Source organism: Lepidochelys olivacea (genome assembly GCF_965140295.1).
Source record: "Lepidochelys olivacea isolate rLepOli2 genome assembly, chromosome: 1".
In the NCBI taxonomy this organism is placed as follows: domain Eukaryota; kingdom Metazoa; phylum Chordata; order Testudines; family Cheloniidae; genus Lepidochelys; species Lepidochelys olivacea.
The window spans coordinates 284,112,135-284,118,496 of NC_140411.1; positions in this window are offsets into that span (position 1 = coordinate 284,112,135).

The window sequence follows — 6,362 nt, forward strand, 5'->3', positions numbered from 1 at the left end:
ATAGCAGTCTTGCTGGAGAGATTGCATGCTGACCATCTGCAGAGAGGGCATTCTATTGAATTACATTTGAATGCAAACCAATCAATAAGTAGAGTTTGGATGGAAGTGTTTCTACACTGGTGCCTTCACTGCAGTCTGACATTAGCAGAGCTATTTAAATGATTTACAGCCTTGTATTAAGCCCAGTATCCATCTGTCATCCTGCCTGTAATTTAGTTCTTGCTACCAAGATGAAACATCTCTTCAAAATTCGTCTTCGTTAGTGAATCAGAAATAGCTACATTTCCATTCAGCCTTTCATTCTTTTCTTCAGATTTTTCCTCCACTAGGAGTATAATAACCAAGTGAAAACAATCATTTCAGTCAATGGCTTCCTTGTCCTGGAAAGTCCACATAATCCAAGACCATGCAGTTGCCCTTCCTCTGTCCTCATTGTGATCTGGTCATGAATATGATTTTACTAATGCTTTCTCTACAGTATGGGGGTGTTTCTGCACTCCAAGCTTTAGTATTGGAACATTAATGGTGAATGGCAGTCCCCCAGCCAGCTAGACAGCCACCTGCTCAACGTTGCCTTCATTTCTCCATTTCCTTTCTCCCAGTCCAGCTTTTGAAAACACCAATGTAAGGGATTTGTCAGGGTCACCCAATGAATCTGGATCAGATCCAGGAACATAACCCAGATCTCCTGCCTCTTAGTCCCATAGGGGCTGGAACTAGGGGTGCTGCCATACCCCCGGCTTGAAGAGGTTTCCATTACATACAGGGTTTACGGTTTGGTTCAATGGCTCTCAGCACCCTCACTATACAAATTGTTCCAGCCCCCCTGCCTAGTCGTAGCTTTAATTATTTGGCCAAGATTCCTTAACTTTTAGCTCTGCTATCCAGAATGGGAACAGAATGATGCCACTACTGCAAAGTCAAACCCATAGACTTTGAGGGTGAAATCCTGCTCCATTGACTTTAGTGGTAAATCTCCCACTGACTTCAGTGAGGCCAGGATTTCATCCCTTGTCTTTATTGTGATATAACTATTAATAGATTCTCTTTTCCAGGCACATTCCTTGTGAGATCAATCCCTGTGTAAGATCAGTGTTATCCTCCGCTTTTGCATTAACACTTTAGTAGGTAAAGCACTGGTTTCTCAGAATAAGTCGGTTATATCAATAAAATAAAAACCAGCAGGATCTTATTAAAGGGGAAAAGGCAAAATGCCACATTTATTGTGAATACAGAAAGAATCATAGTAAGCAGTTAGTTATAGCTATAACATTCCATTCAATTTCATATTTATTTACACATTCATTCATACACACACACCCAGGTTCTGCAAGGTTGTTATCATAGTTACCAGCCTTAGAGTTGCTCATGCCAAGCCACTGGCCAGGTGGCCTGGACACGAGGAGGGAGCAGGGCCTTGTCAGATGCTCATCTGATGCTCCTGGAAGTTGGTTTGCAGAATCAGACCCCAAAGTTCTCAGTTTCTAGAGTCCATTTTTATAGGAATTTCTTCCTATGCCAGTCTATGGGAATTGCTTCATCATGCTTTTGCTGAATCAGTCAGCAGATGGCACATTCCTGACGGCTCCGTGCTGCCAGATGTTATCTTGTTCTTCGTTTCTCTCATCCTTGAGGTTGTTGGGTGGATTCCAGTCTGCCCTCCGGGGGTCCTCTAGTTGTTTTCACTTGATGCCTTCTTCAGCCGATGGACACTGGATTCTTAGGCTGGCATCTCCCTGATCATTCATTTATTATCCACACCAAGCATCCATCCACATACATCCTCTATCTCTATTTTAATCATAATTATTAACAAAGCGAGATAAATACAACAAAAGGGAGGGGCGTCTTTGTGTGCTGTTTCTGTTGTTACAAAGTATCGCTTTTAGAACAGACTCTGTTTTAGGATGTACTAACACAATTAGCAGCCAAAAACCAAGAGACCTCCCTCTTAATTAGTAATACCCTGGAATTTAAATTATGGGGAATCAAACTCATTTGTGATTTTAATATAGAACTTCTTTAATATGATCCAACAAGCTCATGAAAAAGAAACAATAGATGTGGACAGGCAGAACCACTATCCCATCCTCAGCGGAGCACCCAGAGCCTTTATTAATAGATAAACTCACTCCCTTACTGGGGTTTGGCTTTGTTGCTAACTCAAAAACACTAGCACACACAATATATGAACCTCATCTTCTGAGACAGTGTGACCCCCTGGATTGGATTTAGGAGACGTGCATTCTATTCCCAGCTCTGCCATTGGCCTGCTAGGTGACATTGGGCCAGGCACGTCCCGTCTGTGCCTCAGTTTCCCTGTCCTTTGTAAAGTGCCTTGTGATCTATTGATGAAAAGTGCTATATAACCGCTAGGTATTATTTTCTTAAGTTTCTTCCTTGAGCCTGTCTGTTGTTAAGATTCTCCTCTACTTCTGTCCTAGCTTCTTAGTTCCCACTCTCATCTCCCTTGTATGCAGGAGTAACAAGCAGCTCCTGCCACAATGAGTCAGCAGAACTTCAGCAGCTTTAATTCCAACACCTAGTGACAGGGTGGGTAGACAACAGAGCCCTGCCTCTTTGTTATGCTATGTGATAGTGATAATGTTAATCAACTGGTCTACTGTGATGGCAACACTGCTCCTGACGTGCTCTCAGAAGACCCGTCTGAAGGGTATGGTCCATGTAGACAAACACTGCCAGGAAGGCAGAAACAGGAGGAAGAACAGGACCTAGAAGAAAAGGGTGAGCAATATGAACCAAAGTCTGGATAGTTTTCTCTAAAAGGCATAAACTCAATAGCACAGGGGTTCTCAAACCGGGGGGTCATGACCCCCTACGGGGACATGAGGTTATTATGTGCGGGTCACAAGCTGCCAGCCTCCACCTCTAAACCCTACTTTGCCTCCAGCATTTACAATAGTGTTAAATATAAAAAATGTGTTTTTAATTTATAAGGGGAGGGGTTCGCACTCAGAGGCTTGCTGTGAGAAAGGGGTCACCTTTCAAAAAAAGTTTGAGAACCACTGCAACAGCACAAGGTACAAATAACTGGGTGGGTGGTGTGGGGCAGTGTGTGTTCAGGAGGTTTTTGGAAAATATTAAAGATGGGCACAAACCATTAGCCTGGGGGTGCACAAGTCTGAATGATGGTGGTGGTTTATTCTAGAACTGAACTTCATAATTCACCCCATTTGTATAAGGGCTAACCGCTGGTTCTGAGTACTCCCAAACTTAGCAGGTCAGGCCTTTCTCTAGGAAATACAGACAATGAAAATGAGAGAGTGCTGTGAAATCCTGCCTTACTGTTCTACTAGTGAAATGTGTAGAAAATGAGACAATGCCTAGTTTTCTAGAAGGACGAAGGAACTACGTTTTATACTAGGGTAAATCCAGAGTAACTCTACTGATTACATTGGAATTACTCTGGCTTTACATTAGTGTAAATGAGTTCAGCACCCATTCCAATGGGAATACTCAAGTGAGTAAGGATTGTAATACTGAATATTTAGTAACAGGAGGAAAGTAAGCTTCCATCTTCCAAAAGGTGATTAATAAATAGAGATTTTAAAAATTCAGATACATTGATACTCATTCCTCATGCAGAGATTCTCATTATGAAAGGCTTTTAGTCTACAATTTGTATTAATTTCTGAGCAAGGTAGATTATTACACTTTGCAATATTCACTTGTTTGCTGTGTTGTATTAGTTGCTAAAACAACCTTCCCTCTAACGTTGCTTTTGCCCATTGTTCCTTTGCACAAAATGGCAATGTTCTTGCCTCTGCCTGAAATGTCAAACTTTGTTGGTTTTCTGGTAGCAATATGTTCTGAACAATAAAGGCACTTAAGTTGTGAGCTATAGGTTGCCATTTTGATCATATGGGTCAGTGAAGCCAGATTGTGATCTTGTCCTCTTACTTTTATCTTCGCTTTTGCAGATTGCATTTTTATATGTAGCATCAGTAGACAGTGCTGGGACATCACAACAAGAATTAACATTGTGACTATAATGACAACATTGTGACTATAATGACAATAACAGCAGTCCAAACTAGCTTGTCAAGAATCATGGAAATTCATTAGTGATATGCAAACCCTATTAGGTCAGAGTGCAGGATCGTTCCTAACAATATATGTTCTAATACATTATCCTGCCCAGTCTTAAATGACACTTCTGTCAGACAAAAATGTCAAATAGATTGAGTGGCTTCTATAAATTAAGAAATAAATCCCCCAAAACTTACACATTCACAACTTAATCTTAGGCTTCAGTGCATGAGTTTGAGTGACAGGGGACATTTTATAAAAACCTGATAAACTACCTGAAAATAATTTGAGCTACTGGACCATGGTGTTTACCAGCTAGCCTGTCTCCAGTTCACTTTGCTTTCACCCACTGCCATAGATTTATATTGGGTATTTACAAACAGAAAACACATCTGATATCTAGAATAATTCAGAAAGAAGTGTGTTCTTTGTCATTTCTGACACATTCCACTGGGTTATGCTGGGTAACCCCCTGCAAGCTATGTTGTTGTGTTTGTACCATACGCTGTAACAGTGCAACAGAAGAAGATACATCTTAATGTAACAGGGATTACAGTAAATTACAGCACAAGCCTGGTTCCTTCTGTTTCAGTCTGCAAGTGCTCTAATCTCTTTGATCTTTCATATTTGCCCAGGTTAAAAAGCCCACACGGTTAATAAAATTTTTAGTTTTCTGAAAACTAAAGCACTAGATGGATGGAAAAAAATTTACCCTCTGCCATCTGCAAAATCCACCTTTAACCTGTGTTCTAGGGTGTGGGGCTACAGTGTAGATCTGTGGATAGGCCTGGGGTTGGGAGCCAGGAGACTTGGATTCTATTCCTGGCTCTGCTGCTGTTTTACCATGAGCAAGTCCTATAGGCGAAGATCCACAAAAGTGTTTTGGTTCCTCACTTCCTGAACTGATTTCAATGGAAGTGAGGATCTGAGAGAGAGAGAGATTGTGTATCTGGGCCATAGAGTTATTCACATCCCAAATCAGAGTAGTGGGCCATCTAATCCAGTATCCTGTCCCTGAGTGTGGTCAGTTTTAGATGCTTCAGAGTAAGGTGCAAGAGACCCTGGAAAGACTCAAAACAACATCCTTTGTCTCCACTTAAACTATGAATCCAGAGACAAGACAAACCTGGGTGTCCTGCTTATCCATAAATCACCAGGGACCAAAGGCATCCCAAAGAAGCTGACAGAGACACTGCCTGACATGGTAATATATTTCACAAGGCTTACTATCTTGAGAGACATTGTCATCCACATGGACAATGCCTCTGGTACGATAGCTGCAAACCTTCTCACAGGTGATGTCCAGACTCACATATATAATCAGCCATACCCTGGACTGGATCCTCAGGCTGGTTGTGTGTATAAAATGGCAAGAACCTTCTTTTATTCTAGTCAGACCATTTCCTCACCCACTGGAATGCCTTTCCATTGCAAATCAAGAAGAAACCACCATTGTGAACTTGCATTTGACCCTTTGGCATCATTGTTCATAGATTTGTAAATAATGAAGCCAGAAGGTGTCACTATGATCATCTGAGCTGACCTCCTACACAACACAGGATGTAGAACTTCATTCAGTAATTTCTGCAGTGCAAGGACTTATTCTTCCTCCTCCATGACTGAATACTGTTGAACATAAGAACGGCCATACTGGGTCAGACCAAAGGTCCATCTAGCCCAGTGTCCTGTCTTCTGACAATGGCCAATGCCAGGTGCCCCAGAGGGAATGAACAGAACAGGTAGTCATCAAGTGATCCATCCCCTGTCTCCCATTCCTGGCTTCTGGCAAACAGAGACTAGGTGCATCATCTCTGCCCACCCTGGCTACTAGCTAGTTCTTTTTTTAACCCTGTTATAGTCTTGGCCTTCACAACATCCTCTGGCAAAGAGCTCCACAGGTTGACTGTGCATTGTGTGAAAAAATACTTCCTTTTGTTTGTTTTAAACCTGCTGCCTATTAATTTCATTTGGTGAGCCCTAGTTCTTCTGTTATGAGAAGGAGTAAATAACACTTCCTTATTTACTTTCTCCTCACCAGTCATGATTTTATAGACCTCTATCATATCCCCCCTTAGTCATTCCTTTTCCAAGCTGAAAAGTTCCAGTCTTATTAATCTCTGTTCATATGGAAACTGTTCCAGACCCTAATAATTTTTGTTGCCCTTTTCTGAGCCTTTTCCAATTCCAATATATCTTTTTTGAGATGCAGCAACCACATCTGCACACAGTATCCAAGATGTGGGCATATACCATGGATTTATATAGAGGCAATACGATGTTTTCTGTCTGATTATCTATCCCTTTCTTAATAA